A 23,323-nucleotide genomic window follows, 5' to 3' on the forward strand; every position below is an offset into this window, starting at 1 on the left:
AAACCAAGCTCTGGCGCCGGCACTTCAGAGCGGAGCGTGCGGCTCCATGTGTTCCTATGCGGCCGCACGCTCCGCTCTGGAGTGCCGGCACCAGAGCTTGGTTTCCACATGCGAGACACGGACGTGTTTCTCGCAAATGGAAACAAGCCCTTAAAGTAATGATTTCCTCTCGTTTTGCTTTACTTAGCTGTTTTTTTCTTGCCATAATACAAATTCTAACAGTCTATTCAGTAGGACTATCAGCTGTGTATCCACCAGACTTCTGCACAACACAACTGATGGTCCCAACCCCATTTATAAGGCAAAAAATCCCACTTATTAAACCTGACAGGGCACACCTGTGAAGTGGAAACCATTGACCTCTTGAAGCTCATCAAGAGAATGCAAAGAGTCTGCAAAGCAGTCATCAAAGCAAAAGGTGGCTACTTTGAAGAACCTAGAATATAAGACATAACAAAAAAGTGTGAAACAACTGAAATTAGGTATATAACTCCACGTGTTAATTCATAGTTTTGATACCTTCAGTGTGAATGTACAATTTTCAGTGATGAAAATACAGAAAAATCTTGAAATGAGAGGGTGTGTCCCAACGTTTGCTCTGTACTGTGTATTATATATATATATATATATATATATATATATATATATATACACATACATACAATAATAATAATCTTTACTTTTATATAGCGCTAACATATTCCGCAGCGCTCTACAGTTTGCACACATTATCATCACTGTCCCTGATGGGGCACACGATCTAAATTCCCTATTAGTATGTATTTTGGAATGTGGGAGGAAACCGGAGAACCCGGAGGAAACCCACGCAAACACAGAGAGAACATACAAACTCTTTGCAGATGTTGTCCTGGGTGGGATTATAACCCAGGACTCCAGCGCTGCAGGGCTGCTGTGCTAACCATTGTGCCACCGTGCTGAATGATATACATACACACTGTATAAAGCTTAATGATAACACCCCATAAGTGTGGTCTAAGACCAGTTCAGCCATCTTGGCTTTTTTTTTTTTTAAAGTCAATCATATTCATGTAACTTTTAAGTTTCTGATGCTGGAAATTCTTTAACAATTACCAAGTGTTAAAAATAAATGAAGACTGAATGTTATGTTGTAGAGTAACAGAATGCATTCAATGCTGTGGTCATTAAAACATGTCCACTAAGAAGGTATTTATAAACAGATAAAGAATTTCCAGACACAACTATAGAAAGCTGTCTGCTTTCAATGTTTATATCCCTTGTTAAATAGAACTGTTATATGTTACCTCATTAAATTGTGGATTGATTAAATGTCAGATGAGAAGCCTACACTTTACAAACCTCTGTCTGGGTGTTCTGGTGATGCGGTGTGTGGGATATAGCTTGACCCCATTTAGCCTTTTCCAGACTACTTAGCACAAGTCTCTTAGTGCAGAAGAGCTCATGAAGCTGAAGCTTGTATCATCACATTCAGCCAAAAAATCTGTTCTTTTAATGCCGTTTCTGAATTGAACTGGTCAAACTCTTCCCCAAGAGGAAATGTATGTAATGTAGCATTCTGTTTCTGTTCCATGTTATAAACAATGAACCACAAAAAAGTGTGGTGAGTTCTAAATTATTAAAGGGGTTGTCTCACTGTGTTAAACTGGTAAAATTGCAAAGTGCTTGTCAAAACATTCCACTTTGCGGTTTACCTCTTATTAAAAAATATTTTGCTTCTCGAGAACGGAGGGAGTTGTAATCCTATAGTTTACAGCTTGTTGCCAAGGGTACATAGTTTCCTGGGCAAGTAGGGTATGTGTGCTGAATAAAGTCAGCTGCAGTGTTTGTGCGCTCCTCCACTGCTGCAGAGGGAAAGCTACCTCTGCTTGTGTTATAGGAGAGTGCAGTTTAGGCTGTCAGCTCTGCCCTGCGTACCTATCTTTAACATTGGGTATGCAAGGATGTACGCTGTATGCGGATGCCTCCGCATGCGCCGTTTGGATGCTGCGCCAAATTGCGCCGAACGCAACATGTTGCAATTTGTTGCGGTCGGCGCAGCATCCAAACGGTGCATGCAGAGGCATCCGCATACAGCGTATGTCCCTGCATACCCAATGTTAAAGAAAGGTACACAGGGCACCGCAGGATGCAAGAAGTAGGCGGAGCGTAGGCATGGTTTCATGGAGGAAGAAGGGAAGAAGTGTGCTGCCATCCGCAGCCCTCCCGTACGCAAGTATGAAACAGGTTTACACCTGCCGCTCTGAATACTCAAAGTGGGGACAAAACCCGTGCCAGATCCACCCACGTACCTGAATCCGAATGCTGCCAGGAAGAATACAGTTAATTTTCTCCCCGCAGCATTCATCCACGTGCAGGCACTGTGCAGATTAATAATGCTGTTAGCCTTCAAATTAACCCCATAATTACAGGTTGCTAGCGGTTTTGCTAGTGACAGGTTCCCTTGAAGCTATCTATACACATAAGTACAGGATCAAGCAAGAATGATTATGGTAGCAGATGAAAAACGTATTTATCAAATCGTGTAATGTGCTTGTACAAAGTGGCAAATCAACCATGCACATCATATGACGATCGGAAATTCAGATAGACTGTAGTCTGCTGCCCAAACTTGGAAATGGCCATTGACATCATTTTAACCCCTTAATGACTGCAAATATGACTTTTCAGAGTATTCACTATGAGGTCTTAATCCTCACCATCTCCTCCTTTTTATTTCCCGGATATGCTAGAATTAAAAAGGGTGTCCACTGATACTTTGCTCCAATGGCCAAGATCAGTGCTAGCATGTATTGTTTTATTATAGCTAATTAACCCTCTACATGCGGATTTAAATAGTGACAACACCATATTGACAGTTAACAGAATGAGAGGGCTTCCTTTTTCACTGCATCAGCATCTCCTCAACCCGGTTCCAGGGGTGCTGGTGGTTGCTACGGCAAATGGAGGCCAACCTATGGCCTCTGAATCTTTTACTCACCGTAACCTGTTAGGCCTAGTCTAGCAGTCCGTGTGTGTCAAGGTAAACCTGACATGACTATTGGGCTGCAAAACATTAGAATAGCTTTGTTTCAGGCCTGCAATCAGGTCATTAAAAGTGCAAGTCCCATAGTGGTACTAGTAATATTAAATGTATGTTCTTTTATTATGTAGCCAAAAAAGAAAGTACTAAAAAATAGTACACACATGTAAAAAAAAAATGCATCACTGAAGATCACTCAAAAACAAACCTTCGTAAAGTTCTTTCAGGGTATGTGCACACGATCAGGAATTGGCAGCGCTTTGGACGCCAGATATTGAACGCAGGTGAATCGGCCCGTGTTCATTGAATCGTGTGGATTCTTCTTTCTTTATTTTTTTTATATAGTGCTAACATATTCCGCAGCGCTTTACAATTTACACACATTATCATCGCTGTCCTCGATGGGGCTCACAATCTAAATTCCCTATCAGTATGTCTTTGGAATGTGGGAGGAAACCGGAGTACCCGGAGGAAACCCACGCAAACACGGAGAGAACATACAAACTCTTTGCAGATGTTGTCCTTGGTGGGGTTTGAACCCAGGACTCCAGCGCTGCAAGGCTGCTGTGCTGCCCAATTGTACAATACATTGTATAAGTGAAATTCATCTTGTGGAGGCTCACGTCTCCACAAGATAAATAGATGTTACGGGGGCCAGCGTGGTAGCCGTACCAAGGAACTGCTGCTGCTTCCTCATCACACCTCGGCACCCCGCTGCATTAATAAAATGTCCTTTCTCTGGTGTGCTGTGTGTGTCACGTATTTCACCCACCTGCGGGTCAGAATCCTTCACAGCATGCAGGGCTCCTATCCATTGCAGACACACACAAATGTTCTCAAAGACCTAGTTCATTTTCAATAAAACTTTACTTAACTCGTGCATCTTACTAACAGTTACCGTCCATCCATTTTCCCAATACATGAGTAATCCATCTCTTGCGTTTTCCCTGGTCTGCTCCCTCAGCTTTTCTTCCTGCACCGTGGCTCCCAGGCCCGCAGCTTCCTAAGCCATCCACCTAGCTGATACTGAGTGCTCCCCATTCACTTTCCCCATCTTGGGTGAAAATTCAGGTTGCATCCGCAATTCCTGTTCGGACCGTAAGTCCCGGATGTCACGAGAGGTAACCCACTGACTAACCACTGATTCTTCCAGGCTGCCGCGCTCTCTCAACTCTACACTGTTGCTCTGTTCAGCTTTCTGTCACAACTAGGGTTGAGCGACCTTCACTTTTATAGGATCGGGTCGAAGCCGAGGGTGAGTATATACCTATTAGGTATATACTCACTCTCGGACACGCCCTGCGTCGTTCCGGCAGCCTTCCTTCCTAAGAATCAGCCCTTCCAGGACCTCCGGTGACGTCACGGTCACATGGGCGGCCGCGCACCAATCACAAGCCGCGACGTCACCGCGACGTCACCGCGAGGTCCTGGAAGGCTGATTCTAAGGAAGGAAGGTTCCCGGTTAGTACCAGGGCCCGTCAGATGGTAAGTATAGCGATATTTTTTATTTTAATTCTTTATTTTACACTTAAATCTGAATTCCGATACCAATTCCCGATATCTTAAACATATCGGGAATCGGTATCGGAATTCCGATTCCAGATTCAGAAGATCGCCGACTTCATGGCCGACCCCACACAGGGGTCGGGTCGGGTTTCATGAAACCCGACTTTGCCAAAAGTCGGCGACTTCTGAAAATTGCCGACCCGTTTCGCTCAACCCTAGTCACAACTCCTTCTAGAACAATTCCTCTCACAAACTGAAAATTACCTCAGAAAGGCACTCTCCCTGCCACTACACTGGCCCCGCTCCCTTTCTCAACTGTCACTACTCTGACTGAAACCAGTTCTCAACACACTCGAGTCTCCTACTCTACAGTGCACCCCTTAACACTAACCCGCAACTACACTGCCATAACCCTTACCAATGCTGACCTACCACTGCCACTGAGTGTCTCTATTCCTGTCCCTAACACACAGATATCAGAACAGTGTCATTATCATATTACACAGTATCAACTATCATAAACTACAGGGCACACAGCAAACACAAAACATACACAGTTTCATTAGGTAGGCATGCACAGGAATGCAGGGCTCAAACCAGCCGCCTGCACACCCCCTTACATAGACATACGGTCTGGAGAGACATGTCGCATGTCCGTCTGCGTGGGTAAACCGCGGGCGCCTCTTGAAATCCCATCCACTGTTCTGTAACATCTGGACGCTGCGGGTTGGACGCTGCCGCTGTGGGTTGGACGCTGCAGGTTGGACGCTGCACAAGCACACAGCATCCAACCTGCAGCGTTTACCGATCGTGTGCACATACCCTCAGAGGAAGGAAAAAAACGTTATTGCTCTCTAAATAAGGAAATGCAAAGGTAAAACAGTTTTTTTTTTTTTTTTTAAAAAAAAGGATTTATAGTATGCAAAAATAGGAAAATATGAAAAGTCTACTTGTATCTGGTATTGCAGTAATCATACTGATCCAAAAAATAAAGTTGTCTTAGCATCTGTACTACTATGTGAAAATCATAAAAATAAAATCAAATCCCAAATTTATTCTTCCCCACAACACCAAAATAAAAAGCGGTCAGAAAATGCTACATACTCCAAAACCATACCAATAAAAACTTCAACTCATTTCACAAAAACAAACCCCCACTCAGATCTGACATTTAAAAAAGTTGTGTTTTTCCATGTTACTGGTAGCCATAAGGCTCTGCAAAAGGGTGATGGCTCCAAAAACCAATCCAGGAAAATATTCATTTCAGTGATTTGCATGACTCCTCAGACATGTAATGGTAATTTAGAGCACTGACTTATCAAAAAAGGACATGCCGCCATGATTTTTTTTTATCTTCAAAAAAACAAAAAACATGCACATTTAAATAGCACCATAGACATAGGGGAGATATAAATAAATGAGGTTGTTAGCATAGGTGACGTAAGCCCCAAAAAGCAGGTTCCAGCACATATAGTGCTGAGAGTGTAATAGGCCGAGTCAGGGTCAGGTTTGTGAACAGTCAGAAAGATGGGTGGGACTGGCTGCTCACGTACTCGGGGCATGGTACCGCAGATAAAAAGGAGAACAGTTGTCTCAGAGTCTGCGAGTGGAGGTGATCAGACCTCCAGTGGTGTTTGTCAGGTGAACCCGCACTACTGTATATACATTTTACTTAATGTTTTCACTTTGTGCCACCACTCACCGCCGGAGCCCACCTAAAAGCGGGGGATACTGCCATCGGCGTAATAGTACGTCCGATGGCAGTAAGGGGTTAAGGACAATAATCAGTTAATCGTAGAAATGTGTAAAACTATGGCAGCCCTGCTTTACAATGCCATTTTATTTTTTTAACTCATCAGCTCATGAAGATGTGATGTTAAAAGTACATAGTACATTTTAGCAGAAGAACATTTTTGATTGTGTGATAGAAAGCTTTTTTCCCCACATATTTAATAATCATCTGAGATGTCGGTATATAACATTACAATGGTGAAAAGTTGGTAACTAAATTTGGCTTTCAGTATGCACTTTTTTTCCCCTTGCTTAGTGTTAAAATTTCTTTTTCTCATCTCTGAGGAGGGCATGAAACAAAATGTCACTTTGGAAAAATCTTTCGACTGAGATTACAATAGTCTGTGTATTTTGTTATGCATTTTATCAGATTTCTACTTTTGACATAGATATTTTATCATTTCTTGTACAGAGGAGACCCTTTAATATCCACAGAGGGAAAGTTTGATTTGTGGAATAGTTGCACAAGTTAGAAATATTTCTAAAAAGTTCTATCTTGACATTGACATATTCTGGCCTATATTTCTTTCTACAGAATGATGGTCCTGTAGACGCGACAATAAAGTAGCTTAAATTGATTTCTGCACTGAGTGCACACAGTAAACTTGGTTTATTTTATTTCTAAAAATATCGTACTTGATATGGGTTTATGACAAAGGACGTTGATTCTGAGTGGTTACGTAAGAATAGTGTTTGATGTAAATGTCGAATCCAAATAGTTTGTTTTGAGTATGACGTTCCACAAACTCAAGTATTGGTAAATTAGACATGTCATTAGTCTTTCAATACACTCTTTAGTTATTGAGGTTCAAAATTTTGTGCTGGCTAATTCCATCATTTATTTATTTTACTTGTTTATACACGGTCATTGATTTTCACAGTTCTTTACAGACATTCTGGAGGAAAGAAAGGCACTAATGCTTCTGAAGTGTATATGCTCGAGGAAAGGACTGCAGTTCTGATTTCAGGCAGATGAAAAACCCAGCATCAAAATGATGATGGAAAATGAAGATCACTTGGAGAATATGATCACAAAATAATAAGTTTCCATGTATCCTTTAATAAGATGTGTAGTAGAGGGGTTACACGGACACTAAACTTCAGGAGGGCAAATTTCCAATGGATGAGAGAGGATCTTGGTGCAATTAACTGGGACGATATCCTGAGACATAAAAATACACAAAGAAAATGGGAGACGTTTATTAGCATCCTGGATAGGACCTGTGCACAGTATATACCGTATGGGAATAAACATACTAGAAATAGGAGGAAACCAATATGGCTAAATAGAGCTGTAAGGGGCGCTATAAGTGACAAAAAGAAAGCATATAGAGAATTAAAGGAAGTAGGTAGTGATGAGGCTTTAAATAAATACAGAAAATTATATAAATTCTGTAAAAAGATTGAGACAGAAAGACTCATTTCCAGAGAGAGTAAAATAATCCCAAAATATTCTTTAACTATATAAATAGTAAGAAACTAAAAAAATGATAGTGTTGGCCCCCTTAAAAATAGTCTGGGGGAAATGGTGGAAGAGGATGAGGAAAAAGCCAACATGCTAAATGACTTTTTTCCATCACTATTTACACAAGAAAATCCCATGGCAGACAAAATGACTAGGGATAAAAATTCCCCATTAAATGTCACCTGGTTAACCCAGCAGGAAGTACAGCGGCGTCTAAAAATCACTAAAATTGGCAAATCTCCGGGCCCGAATGGGATACACCCCCGAGTACTGCAGGAATTAAGAACAGTCATTGATAGACCATTATGTTTAATCTCTAAAGACTCCATAATAACAGGGTCTGTACCACAGGACTGGCGTATAGTAAATGTGGTGCCAATATTCAAAAAGGGGACAAAAACTGAACTCGGTAATTATAGGCCAGTAAGCTTAACCTCTACTGTGGGTAAAATCCTGGAGGGCATTCTAAGGGATGCTATGCTGCAGTATCTGAAGAGGAATAACCTCATGACCCAGTATCAGCACGGGTTTACTAGGGACCATTGATGTCAGACTGTTATGGTTCTCAATGGCAAGAGAACATAGCCCAGCAAACATAAGAACTAGCTCTTGGAAGGATGGAAACTAAACTGACCATGAACTAAACCTGCCGCACAACTAACAGTAGCCGGGTAGCGTAGCCTGCGTTTTATCCCTAGACGCCCAGCGCCGGCCGGGGAACTAACTAATCCTGGCAGAGGAAAATATAGTCCTGGCTCACCTCTAGATAAATTTCCCCGAAAGGCAGACAGAGGCCCCCACAAATATTGGCGGTGATTTTAGATGAAATGACAAACGTAGTATGAAAATAGGTTTAGCAAAATTGTGGTCCGCTTACTAGATAGCAGGAAGACAGAAAGGGCACTTTCATGGTCAGCTGAAAACCCTATCAAAACACCATCCTGAAATTACTTTAAGACTCTAGTACTAACTCATAACATCAGAGTGGCAATTTCAGATCACAAGAGCTTTCCAGACACAGAAACAAAACTACAGCTGTGAACTGGAACAAAATGCAAAAACAAACAAGGACTAAAGTCCAACTTAGCTGGGAGTTGTCTAGCAGCAGGAACATGCACAGAAAGGCTTCTGATTACAATGTTGACCGGCATGGAAGTGACAGAGGAGCAAGGCTAAATAGCGACTCCCACATCCTGATGGAAACAGGTGAACAGAGAGGATGATGCACACCAGTTCAATTCCACCAGTGGCCACCGGGGGAGCCCAAAATCCAATTTCACAACAGTACCCCCCCCCTCAAGGAGGGGGCACCGAACCCTCACCAGAACCACCAGGGCGATCAGGATGAGCCCTATGAAAGGCACGGACCAAATCGGAGGCATGAACATCAGAGGCAGTCACCCAAGAATTATCCTCCTGACCGTATCCCTTCCATTTGACCAGATACTGGAGTCTCCGTCTGGAAACACGGGAGTCCAAGATTTTTTCCACAACGTACTCCAACTCGCCCTCAACCAACACCGGAGCAGGAGGCTCAACGGAAGGCACAACCGGTACCTCATACCTGCGCAATAATGACCGATGAAAAACATTATGAATAGAAAAAGATGCAGGGAGGTCCAAACGGAAGGACACAGGGTTAAGAATCTCCAATATCTTGTACGGGCCGATGAACCGAGGCTTAAACTTGGGAGAAGAAACCCTCATAGGGACAAAACGAGAAGACAACCACACCAAGTCCCCAACACAAAGCCGAGGACCAACCCGACGCCGGCGGTTGGCAAAAAGCTGAGTCTTCTCCTGGGACAACTTCAAATTGTCCACTACCTGCCCCCAAATCTGATGCAACCTCTCCACCACAGCATCCACTCCAGGACAATCCGAAGATTCCACCTGACCAGAAGAAAATCGAGGATGAAACCCCGAATTACAGAAAAAGGGAGACACCAAGGTGGCAGAGCTGGCCCGATTATTGAGGGCAAACTCCGCTAAAGGCAAAAAAGCAACCCAATCATCCTGATCTGCAGACACAAAACACCTCAAATATGTCTCCAAGGTCTGATTCGTCCGCTCGGTCTGGCCATTAGTCTGAGGATGGAAAGCAGACGAGAAAGACAAATCTATGCCCATCCTAGCACAGAATGCTCGCCAAAATCTAGACATGAATTGGGTACCTCTGTCAGAAACGATATTCTCCGGAATACCATGCAAACGGACCACATTTTGAAAAAACAGAGGAACCAACTCAGAAGAAGAAGGCAACTTAGGCAGGGGAACCAAATGGACCATCTTAGAGAAACGATCACACACCACCCAGATGACAGACATCTTCTGAGAAACAGGAAGATCCGAAATAAAATCCATCGAGATGTGCGTCCAGGGCCTCTTCGGGATAGGCAAGGGCAACAACAATCCACTAGCCCGAGAACAACAAGGCTTGGCCCGAGCACAAACGTCACAAGACTGCACGAAGCCTCGCACATCTCGAGACAGGGAAGGCCACCAGAAGGACCTTGCCACCAAATCCCTGGTACCAAAGATTCCAGGATGACCTGCCAACGCAGAAGAATGAACCTCAGAAATGACTTTACTGGTCCAATCATCAGGAACAAACAGTCTACCAGGTGGGCAACGATCAGGTCTATCCGCCTGAAACTCCTGCAAGGCCCGCCGCAGGTCTGGAGAAACGGCAGACAATATCACTCCATCCTTAAGGATACCTGTAGGTTCGGAATTACCAGGGGAGTCAGGCTCAAAACTCCTAGAAAGGGCATCCGCCTTAACATTCTTAGAACCCGGCAGGTAGGACACCACAAAATTAAACCGAGAGAAAAACAACGACCAGCGCGCCTGTCTAGGATTCAGGCGTCTGGCGGACTCAAGATAAATTAGATTTTTGTGGTCAGTCAATACCACCACCTGATGTCTAGCCCCCTCAAGCCAATGACGCCACTCCTCAAAAGCCCACTTCATGGCCAAAAGCTCCCGATTCCCAACATCATAATTCCGCTCGGCGGGCGAAAATTTACGCGAGAAAAAAGCACAAGGTCTCATCACGGAGCAATCGGAACTTCTCTGCGACAAAACCGCCCCAGCTCCGATTTCAGAAGCGTCGACCTCAACCTGAAAAGGAAGAGCAACATCAGGCTGACGCAACACAGGGGCGGAAGAAAAGCGGCGCTTAAGCTCCCGAAAGGCCTCCACAGCAGCAGGGGACCAATCAGCAACATCAGCACCCTTCTTAGTCAAATCAGTCAATGGTTTAACAACATCAGAAAAACCAGCAATAAATCGACGATAAAAGTTAGCAAAGCCCAAAAATTTCTGAAGACTCTTAAGAGAAGAGGGTTGCGTCCAATCACAAATAGCCTGAACCTTGACAGGATCCATCTCGATGGAAGAGGGGGAAAAAATATATCCCAAAAAGGAAATCTTTTGAACCCCAAAAACGCACTTAGAACCCTTCACACACAAGGAATTAGACCGCAAAACCTGAAAAACCCTCCTGACCTGCTGGACATGAGAGTCCCAGTCATCCGAAAAAATCAAAATATCATCCAGATACACAATCATAAATTTATCCAAATAATCACGGAAAATGTCATGCATTAAGGACTGAAAGACTGAAGGGGCATTTGAAAGACCAAAAGGCATCACCAAATACTCAAAGTGGCCCTCGGGCGTATTAAATGCGGTTTTCCACTCATCCCCCTGCTTAATTCGCACCAAATTATACGCCCCACGGAGATCTATCTTAGAGAACCACTTGGCCCCCTTTATGCGAGCAAACAAATCAGTCAGCAGTGGCAACGGATATTGATATTTAACCGTGATTTTATTCAAAAGCCGATAATCAATGCACGGCCTCAAAGAGCCATCTTTCTTAGCCACAAAGAAAAAACCGGCTCCTAAGGGAGATGACGAAGGACGAATATGTCCCTTTTCCAAGGACTCCTTTATATATTCTCGCATAGCAGCATGTTCAGGCACAGACAGATTAAATAAACGACCCTTAGGATATTTACTACCCGGAATCAAATCTATGGCACAATCACACTCCCGGTGCGGAGGTAATGAACCAAGCTTAGGTTCTTCAAAAACGTCACGATATTCAGTCAAGAATTCAGGAATCTCAGAGGGAATAGATGATGAAATGGAAACCACAGGTACGTCCCCATGCGTCCCCTTACATCCCCAGCTTAACACAGACATAGCTTTCCAGTCAAGGACTGGGTTATGAGATTGCAGCCATGGCAATCCAAGCACCAACACATCATGTAGGTTATACAGCACAAGAAAGCGAATAATCTCCTGGTGATCCGGATTAATCCGCATAGTTACTTGTGTCCAGTATTGTGGTTTATTGCTAGCCAATGGGGTGGAGTCAATCCCCTTCAGGGGTATAGGAGTTTCAAGAGGCTCCAAATCATACCCACAGCGTTTGGCAAAGGACCAATCCATAAGACTCAAAGCGGCGCCAGAGTCGACATAGGCATCCGCGGTAATAGATGATAAAGAACAAATCAGGGTCACAGATAGAAAAAACTTAGACTGTAAAGTGCCAATTGAAACAGACTTATCAAGCTTCTTAGTACGCTTAGAGCATGCTGATATAACATGAGTTGAATCACCGCAATAGAAGCACAACCCATTTTTTCGTCTAAAATTCTGCCGTTCACTTCTGGACAGAATTCTATCACATTGCATATTCTCTGGCGTCTTCTCAGTAGACACCGCCAAATGGTGCACAGGTTTGCGCTCCCGCAGACGCCTATCGATCTGGATAGCCATTGTCATGGACTCATTCAGACCCACAGGCACAGGGAACCCCACCATAACATCCTTAATGGCATCAGAGAGACCCTCTCTGAAATTCGCCGCCAGGGCGCACTCATTCCACTGAGTAAGCACAGCCCATTTACGGAATTTCTGGCAGTATATTTCAGCTTCGTCTTGCCCCTGAGATAGGGACATCAAGGCCTTTTCCGCCTGAAGTTCTAACTGAGGTTCCTCATAAAGCAACCCCAAGGCCAGAAAAAATGCATCCACATTGAGCAACGCAGGATCCCCTGGAGCCAATGCAAAAGCCCAATCCTGAGGGTCGCCCCGGAGCAAGGAAATCACAATCCTGACCTGCTGAGCAGGATCTCCAGCAGAGCGAGATTTCAGGGACAAAAACAACTTGCAATTATTTTTGAAATTTTGAAAGCAAGATCTATTCCCCGAGAAAAATTCAGGCAAAGGAATTCTAGGTTCAGATATAGGAACATGAACAACAAAATCTTGTAAATTTTGAACTTTCGTGGTGAGATTATTCAAACCTGCAGCTAAACTCTGAATATCCATTTTAAACAGGTGAACACAGAGCCATTCCAGGATTAGAAGGAGAGAGAGAGAGAAAGGCTGCAATATAGGCAGACTTGCAAGAGATTCAATTACAAGCACACTCAGAACTGAAGCAAAAAAAATAAATAAAAAATCTTCAGCAGACTTCTCTTTTCTCTCCTTTCTCTGTCAATTAATTTAACCCTTTGGGCCGGTCAAACTGTTATGGTTCTCAATGGCAAGAGAACATAGCCCAGCAAACATAAGAACTAGCTCTTGGAAGGATGGAAACTAAACTGACCATGAACTAAACCTGCCGCACAACTAACAGTAGCCGGGTAGCGTAGCCTGCGTTTTATCCCTAGACGCCCAGCGCCGGCCGGGGAACTAACTAATCCTGGCAGAGGAAAATATAGTCCTGGCTCACCTCTAGAGAAATTTCCCCGAAAGGCAGACAGAGGCCCCCACAAATATTGGCGGTGATTTTAGATGAAATGACAAACGTAGTATGAAAATAGGTTTAGCAAAATTGAGGTCCGCTTACTAGATAGCAGGAAGACAGAAAGGGCACTTTCATGGTCAGCTGAAAACCCTATCAAAACACCATCCTGAAATTACTTTAAGACTCTAGTATTAACTCATAACATCAGAGTGGCAATTTCAGATCACAAGAGCTTTCCAGACACAGAAACAAAACTACAGCTGTGAACTGGAACAAAATGCAAAAACAAACAAGGACTAAAGTCCAACTTAGCTGGGAGTTGTCTAGCAGCAGGAACATGCACAGAAAGGCTTCTGATTACAATGTTGACCGGCATGGAAGTGACAGAGGAGCAAGGCTAAATAGCGACTCCCACATCCTGATGGAAACAGGTGAACAGAGAGGATGATGCACACCAGTTCAATTCCACCAGTGGCCACCGGGGGAGCCCAAAATCCAATTTCACAACATCAGACTAATTTGATCAGCTTCTATGAAGAGGTAAGTTCCGGACTGGACCAAGGGAACCCAGTGGACATAGTGTATATGGACTTTTCCAAAGCTTTTGATACGGTGCCACACTAAAGGCTGATACATAAAATGAGAATAATGGGGATGGGGGAAAATATGTGTAAGTGGGTTAAGAGCTGGCTCAGGGATAGGAAACAAAGGTTGGTTATTAATGGAGCACACTCGGACTGGGTCGCGGTTAGCAGTGGGGTACCACAGAGATCAGTATTGGGCCCTCTTCTTTTTAACATATTTATTAATGACCTTGTAGGGGGCATTCAGAGCAGAATTTCAATATTTGCAGATGATACTAAACTCTGCAGGGTAATCAAAACAGAGGAGGACAATTTTATATTACAGGATGATTTATGCAAACTAGAAGCTTGGGCTGATAAATGGCAAATGAGCTTTACTGGGGATAAATGTAAGGTCATGCACTTGGGTAGAAGTAATAAGATGTATAACTATGTGCTTAATTCTAAAACTCTGGGCAACACCGTCAATGAAAAAGACCTGGGAGTATGGGTGGATGACAAACTCATATTCAGTGGCCAGTGTCAGGCAGCTGCTACAAAGGCAAATAAAATAATGGGATACATTACAAGAGGCATAGATGCTCATGAGGAGAACATAATTTTACCTCTATACAAGTCACTAGTTCGACCACACTTAGAATACTGTGCACAGTTCTGGTCTCCGGTGTATAAGAAAGACATAGCTGAACTAGAGCGGGTGCAGAGAAGAGCGACCAAGGTTATTAGAACACTGGGGGGTCTGCAATACCAAGATAGGTTATTACACTTGGGGCTATTTAGTTTGGAAAAACGAAGACTAAGTGGTGATCTTATTTTAGTGTATAAATATATGAGGGGACAGTACAAAGACCTTTCTGATGATCTTTTTAATCATAGACCTGTGACAGGGACATGGGGGCATCCTCTACGTCTGGAGGAAAGAAGGTTTAAGCATAATAACAGACGTGGGTTTTTTTCTGTAAGAGCAGTGAGACTATGGAACTCTCTGCCGTATGATGTTGTAATGAGTGATTCATTACTTAAATTTAAGAGGGGACTGGATACCTTTCTGAAAAAGTATAATGTTACAGGGTATATATACCAGATTCCTTGATAGGGCGTTGATCCAGGGAACTAGTCTGATTGCCGTATGTGGAGTCGGGAAGGAATTTTTTTCACCAATGTGGAGCTTACTCTTTGCCACATGAGTTTTTTTTGCCTTCCTCTGGATCAACATGTTAGGGCATGTTAGGTTAGGCTATGGGTTGAACTAGATGGACTTAAAGTCTTCCTTCAACTTTAATAACTATGTATTACTATGTAAGATCTTGATGGAATAGATGTATATTTTATTTTCATTGAGCAAGAGATTTACAGTGCTTCGATCTACAATTGTCATTGTCAAGCACGATTGTAGTGCAGAGGAGCTTGGTATGAGGTAGATGGGGTTTTGTCCATTGGGGCTCATAATCTATACCCCCTATCAGTATGTCTTTGGAGAGTAGGAGGAAACCCACACAAACATAGGGAGAACATACAAATATCTCATGTTCTCCTTAATAGGAGGTTCTGATACAAGGTCACAAAACCTCTTCTCACTTTAACTCATTTATAAAGTTACAAAAATAAAATGGTCGCTACATGCATCCACTAATACTGCATGCTTAGGAGGTTACTTCATTCATTTCTGATTAAATACTACAGTATGCAGAAATCTCTGAAATAACCTCAGATGATGACGACAGACAGACAGACTTGATGGGCACATTTATCAATGTTCTCAAATTATTGGACAGTATAAACATAGACCTTGACTAGTCTAAAAATTCTGCTGATTCAAATAGGTCCTAAATAGGGGGAGACACTTCAAGCAAAGTATAACAAGAAACCCAAAAATAGAAATATGGGGAAACGGAAGAAGCTGGTGGCGAGACGCGCGTCGGGGTGAGGGGATGCCTGGGCACAGGTCTAGCCGCAGCAACATTCAGGTAGATATCTTTCATGCATTGTTATGTCTGGCTTTGACAAATAGGATTATTTAGCGGTCATTGCCACATTCACCTATATATATATACAGTGTATGTATATATATATATATATATATATATATATATATATATATATATATATATATATATATATATATTGAAAAAGGATACCATATCCGAAACGTTGCCACGCCGTTCAGGCATTAAAGCCCACTTTTTTTCTATTTTTTTGTGCTGCTTTCCTTTTTTATTCTTAGATATATATATATATATATATATATATATATATATATATATATATGTATGTATATTATTGGATATTTATTTTGTTACTACACTTCTACCTTGTGCTGCCCCCTTACCACTATTGAGAGTTAATTTGGGCATTGAGGTTAGTTTATGAGGAAGGGAGCCATCTACTTGCATGTGTCCTTTCATTTAATAGAATCCTTCCATTATCCTCCTCATATATATTCATATATAGACTCTTTCTGCCCTTCTTCTTTGCGCAGCGTCCCCTATGGTATTACTGCTTTCTACATCATGTGCTTTTCTATACTTTGTATTTTTAGAATTAATTGCAATAAAATGTAAATATTTTAACTCTATTGGTGGATCTCTTGTTTCCCAATATTTAGGTTTGTTGTTATAGTCTGACCCAGCATATTTTGGCCTTAATGACCTTGCCGTTTTTTGCAATTCTGACCAGTGTCCCTTTATGAGGTAATAACTCAGGAACGCTTCAACGGATCGTACCGATTCTGAGATTTTTTCCTGACATATTGGGCTTCATGTTAGTGGTAAATTTAGGTCGATAATTTCTGCGTTTATTTGTGAAAAAAATGGAAATTTGGCGAAAATTTTGAAAATTTTGCAATTTTCACATTTTGAATTTTTATTCTGTTAAACCAGAGAGTTATGTGACACAAAATAGTTAATAAATAACATTTCCCACATGTCTACTTTACATCAGCACAATTTTGGAAACAACATTTTTTTTTGCTAGGAAGTTATAAGGGTTAAAATTTGACCAGTGATTTCTCATTTTTACAACAAAATTTACAAAACCATTTTTTTTAGGGACCACCTCACATTTGAAGTCAATTTGAGGGTTCTATATGGCTGAAAATACCCAAAAGTGACACCATTCTAAAAACTGCACCCCTCAAGGTGCTCAAAACCACATTCAAGAAGTTTATTAACCCTTCAGGTGTTTCACAGCAGCAGAAGCAACATGGAAGGAAAAAATGAACATTTTACTTTTTAGTCACAAAAATGATTTTTAGCAACAATTTTTTTATTTTCCCAAGGGTAAAAGGAGAAACTGGACCACGAAAGTTGTTGTCAATTTGTTCTGAGTACGCTGATACCTCATATGTGGGGGTAAACCACTGTTTGGGCGCACGGCAGAACTCGGAAGGGAAGGAGCGCCATTGGACTTTTTGAATGAAAAATTATCTCCATCGTTAGCGGACACCATGTCGCGTTTGGAGAGCCCCTGTGTGCCTAAACATTGGAGCTTCCCCACAAATGACCACATTTTGGAAAGGAGACCCCCCAAGGAACTTATCTAGATGCATAGTGAGCACTTTAAACCCTCAGGTGCTTCACAAATTGATCCGTAACAATGAAAACGTACTTTTTTTCAAAAAAAAAATATTTTAGCCTCAATTTTTTAATTTTCACATGGGCGACAGGATAAAATGGATCCTAAAATTTGTTGGGCAATTTTTCCTGAGTATGCCGATACCTCATATGTGGGGCTAAACCACTGTTTGGGCGCATGGCAAGGCTCGGAAGGGAAGGCGCGCCATTTGACTTTTTGAATGGAAAATTGGCTCCAATCATTAGCGGACACCATGTCGCGTTTGGAGAGCCCCTGTGTGCCTAAACATTGGAGCTCCCCCACAAGTGACCCCATTTTGGAAACTAGACCCCCCAAGGAACTTATCTAGATGCATAGTGAGCACTTTAAACCAACAAGTTCTTCACATAAGTTTATAACGCAGAGCCGTGAAAATAAAAAATAATTTTTCTTTCCTCAAAAATGATTTTTAGCCCAGAATTTTTTATTTTCCCAAGGGTAGCAGGAGAAATAGGACCCCAAATGTTGTTGTCCAGTTTGTCCTGAGTACGATGATACCCCATATGTGGGGGTAAACCACTGTTTGGGTGCACGGCAGGGCTTGGAAGGGAAGGCACGCCATTTGGCTTTTTGAATGGAAAATTAGCTCCAATCATTAGCGGACACCATGTCGCGTTTGGAGAGCCCCTGTGTGCCTAAACATTGGAGCTTCCCCATAAGTGACCCCATTTTGGAAACTAGACCTCCCTAGGAACTAATCTACATGTGTGGTGAGCACTTTGAACCCCCAAGTGCTTCACAGAAGTTTACAACGCAGAGCCGTGAAAATAAAAAATACGTTTTCTTTCCTCAAAAAATTTTTTTTAGCCCTGATTTTTTGATTTTCCCAAGGGTAACAGGGGAAATTTGACCCCAAGAGTTGTTGTCCAGTTTCTCCTGAGTACGGTGATACCCCATATGTGGGGATAAACCACTGTTTGGGCACATGCCGGAGCTCGGAAGTGAAGTAGTGACGTTTTGAAATGCAGACTTTGATGGAATGCTCTGCGGGCATCACGTTGCGTTTGCAGAGCCCCTGATATTCCTAAACAGTAGAAACCCCCCACAAGTGACCCCATTTTGGAAACTAAACCCCCAAGGGAACTTATCTAGATGTGTGGTGAGCACTTTGAACCCCCAAGTGCTTCACAGAAGTTTATAACGCAGAGCCGTGAAAATAAAAAATCATTTTTCTTTCCTCAAAAATAATTTTTTAGCCTGCAATTTTTTATTTTCCCAAGGGTTACAGGAGAAATTGGACCCCAAAAGTTGTTGATCAGTTTCTCCTGAGTACGCTGGTACCCCATATGTGAGGGTAAACCACTGTTTGGGCACACGTCGGGGCTCGGAAGGGAGAGAGCACCATTTTACTTTTCAATGCAAGATTGGCTGGAATCAATGGTGGCGCCGTGTCGCGTTTGGAGACCCCCTGATGTGCCTAAAAAGTGGAAACCCCTCAATTCTAACTCCAACACTAACCCCAACACACCCCTAACTCTAATCCCAACTCTAACCACAACCCTAACCCCAACACACCCCTAACCCTAGTCTTACCCCTAATTCCAACCCTAACCCTAAGGCTATGTGCTCACGTTGCGGATTTGTGTGGATTTTTCCGCAGTTTTTGAAAAATCTGCAGGTAAAACGCACTGCGCTTTACCTGCGGATTTACCGCGGATTTCCAGTGTTTTTTGTGTGGATTTCACTTGCGGATTCCTATTATGGAGCAGGTGTAAAATGCTGCGGAATTGCACAAAGAATTGACATGCTGCGGAAAATACAATGCAGCGTTTCCGCGCTGTATTTTCCGCACCATGGGCACAGCGGATTTGGTTTTCCATAGGTTTACGTGGTACTGTAAACGTGATGGAAAACTGATACGAATCCGCAGCGACCAATCCGCTGCGGATCCGCAGCCAAATCCGCACCGTGTGCACATAGCCTAATTCTAACCCTAATTCCAACCCTAACCCTAATTCTAACCCTAGCCCTAAGTGCAACCTTAGCCCTAAGTGCAACCCTAGCCCTAAGTGCAACCCTAGCCCTAAGTGCAACCCTAAGTGCAACCCTAAGTGCAACCCTAAGTGCAACCCTACCCCTAACCCTACCCCTAACCCTACCCCTAACCGTACCCCTAACCCTAACCCTAATGGAAAAACAAAAATAATTATATTTTCTTAATTTTATTATTGTCCCTATGGCGCATGCGCCCGCCATTTTCCAAGATGGCGGCGCCCATGAAGAAGACGGCCGGACACCGGGAGGGACATCGGAGCTAGGTAAGTATGGGGGGGTGGGACCGGAACACGGGGGGGATCGGAGGACCTGGGGAGCGGACAGGAGGACCGGGGGAGCCGACAGGAGGGAGGAGGGGAGCGGAACGGAGATCGGGGCAAAAACGACGACTGGGGAGGCGATCGGTGGGGTGGGGTGGGGGCAGATCGGGGTCTCCAGCCATGGCAGATGCTATTGCAGCATCGGCCATGGCTGGATTGTAATATTTCACCATTTTCATAGGTGAAATATTACAAATCGCTCTGATTGGCAGTTTCACTTTCAACAGCCAATCAGAGCGATTGTAGCCACGGGGGGGGTGAAGCCACCCCCCCTGGGCTGAAGTACCACTCCCCCTGTCCCTGCAGATCGGGTAAAATGGGAGTTAACCCTTTCACCCGATCTGCAGGGACGCGATCATTCTGTGACACAGCATATGCGTCACAGGTCGGATTGGCACCGACTTTCATGACGCATACGCTGTGTCACAGGTCGGGAAGGGGTTAAAATTCAAGAAAATTATTATAATTGTTCATGTTGTTTAATAAATTTATAGACCCACTACTCTACATTTACTCCATTTTCTGCACCCTTGTCAGGCAGGTGCAGAAAGTTTCTGAAAACATTAAATATGATACAAGTCATAAAAGACAATATTTGGTGCAAACTGAATCAGAATTCTGGTGCATTTAGCTTGATATAGCTCACCCAATGGCTGAGTGATTAGAAGGAGATTTGGCACTCTCTGTTACAAAAAATAGAGGTTAGCCTTCTATAAGAGTAAATGACGTGAACATTATCATTATTTATTATGCTTTTTTATGTAGCACCATTATATACTGTAGCACCTTGCGGACAATTTCATTATTGTCCCTGATGGGTCGCACAATCTAAATTCCCTATCAGTTTGTCTTTGGAGTGCGGGAGGAAACCAGAGTACCCGGAGGAAACCCACGTAAACACAGGGAGAACATACAAACTCCTGGCTGATGTTGTCCTTGGTGGGATTTGAACCCAGGACCCCAGTGCTGCAAGGCTGCAGTGCTAACCACTGAGCCACCATCACGAGATTGTACCTTAATTTGCTTAGTCTTCATTTTGTCCCCTAAAATGGTGTCCAGCAATAAATTACAGTATGTACCATGGTATAAAAACATAAATTATGTAAAACAAACACTTTTGGTTCAAAAGCATAATGTATTATTGTGTTAATATCTTTACTAGCTAACCAGCAAGATAATGTTTGCCTTTAGGGCACAAAGACAAATGAATGAGAGACCATTACAAACATATAAAGGATGCCACACCAAGACATTTGTACATGCGGTGATTTATCAAGAAAGATGAAAGCAATAAAAGTGAAGTTCTGTTACAGACGGAAGACCAATGAAGACAATGACTTAGACACTGCTCATATCAGGTTTTTACATTGTGTTTATTGTGTAAACCAGGAAAGCTTATACACAAAATGTGTCCATGGGATTCCTTTGCTGAATTAAGGCCAAAAAAGTGTTTCCTTGTCTTCTAACTAGACAGTACTTACATAAGTATAGGGCAACAAAAAGGTGTGGAATAGAGTAGTAGATGACTCAATCCATAGATCATATATGTGAAGCATTTTCCTTTCTTAAGGGGAATCTGTGAATAGGTTTTGCTATGCAATCTGAGAACAGCATGGATAGCATCTGAGACACTGAATTCAGCTTTGTGTCATTTATTAGGCTGTGTGCTGTGTTGTTTACTTAAAGTGAAGGTTTTATCACTAGGAGATTATGATTGCCCCGACCACAGTGCATGCGAGCACTGGTCCAGCCACTACCTTTTCTCTGATAAGCAGCTCACTGTCAAAAGGTAAAGTGCATAGAAAGCTGGGGTGGGGGCGAGGTTAGCTTTCTGAGCTCTGCTAACAAGCTACAACTAAAACCTGTGTCACAACTGCTGCATTGCGTACATTAAATCTGGAATCAGGCTCACTAGGTTCACAATATAGGTAGTATGCAGTAAGCTCCTCCTAGTAAATATCTTCGAAGGGAAAGTGGAGTTTTATATTTTAAGTAAAAAAACTTGACCACAATTTGATATAGTGTGGAAATAATTAAAGATTTTTGGACCAATTTTACTTGGCATTCAGTTTAAAGCATAGGAAAAAATAGCACCTCTACAGGCTCTTTCAGCAACGTTCAGTCGTCTCTGAGCTAGTGAGTGATGACCAGCTGCTATCATGTCTCTCATACACAGTACACAGTGACATGAGGGATTCCTTTAGTATACTCTGAAGCAGCATTCTAGAGGACATTACACAGCAGTACTGAACTGTGTAGCTGTGAATCCTGTAATGGGGACAGAAACACACAGCAATTGTTTGTGTGTCTCTGTGCCTCTTCTCACTCTGAGCCTACTTTCTCCCCTTTTTTAACAGCAATAATCTGTTCCCTCAGACAATTGGTAGACCAGCTTATCTTGAGCAAATCAAATTTTAGCCAATAATGAGTTCAGGCAGGCAGATAAGAGGTTAAGAAGTGGCTAATAACTGGATAAAGTAACATTTCTATAAGATATAATACAAAGTTTCTAATGTTTGCTAGTCCTATTGATTTAGGCAATGTGTCCCCTTAAGTCCAATTGAGCCTGTCATTTACAAAAGGCTTTGCAATAGGATTTTTACTTAAAAATTATCTGATTTTTGTAAAAAATATTACCAATTTGTGGAGGTTAGAAAATCCCTATATAATAAGAAATCTGTCAGCATAACATACAGGCAGAGAGCATTTTTGCTGTAGTATCAATACAATAAAGGTTTTATCAGCAGGAGACAATCACTAGAGGACTATGTGTTGTGTGCCAGGCAGTTCAGCTAATCGGTCTAACCCTGCTCCCACCATTGATTGGCAGCTTGTTGACAATGTACAGTCTATACAGGAAGCTGCCAATCAGTGGTGTGGGCGGGGTTATATACAGCTCAGCATTCTGAGAGCACTGCTGTATAGGGATTTCAACAGAACTGCCCAAAGCAGCCCAGTAAGTGACACATCGCTTGAATCAGGCTCCCTTGCCGTACACCATGCGGCTCTTAGATTACAGGGCCTGCTGACGGATTCTCTTTATCTAATGCACCCTTTCAGTTCTAGCTGCAGTCAGTCTACTATATCTGATCTACAAAACTAGATTTGTTTTCTTGCTGAATGTTTATGCCTAATAGTATTACTCTATTAGTGGCAAAATATCAAGGAAATGCAATAAACTGGGCAAAATAGATGTCAACCCTTCTGAAATACAACAAGACCTACAAGGCAAATACTGTATGGTTCCTACAGCAGAAACTTTTC

At 42.6% G+C, this 23,323-nt stretch overlaps 1 protein-coding gene across 1 annotated transcript in view; it reads right to left on the reverse strand.

The window, feature by feature from the left end:
• PUDP (pseudouridine 5'-phosphatase) overlaps nt 1-23,323 on the reverse strand; it is a 516,315-nt gene that overhangs the window by 239,173 nt on the left and 253,819 nt on the right. The gene's annotated exons all lie outside the window — the stretch shown is intronic.

The sequence above is a fragment of the Ranitomeya variabilis genome, chromosome 3 (assembly GCF_051348905.1).
Source record: "Ranitomeya variabilis isolate aRanVar5 chromosome 3, aRanVar5.hap1, whole genome shotgun sequence".
Taxonomy (NCBI): domain Eukaryota; kingdom Metazoa; phylum Chordata; class Amphibia; order Anura; family Dendrobatidae; genus Ranitomeya; species Ranitomeya variabilis.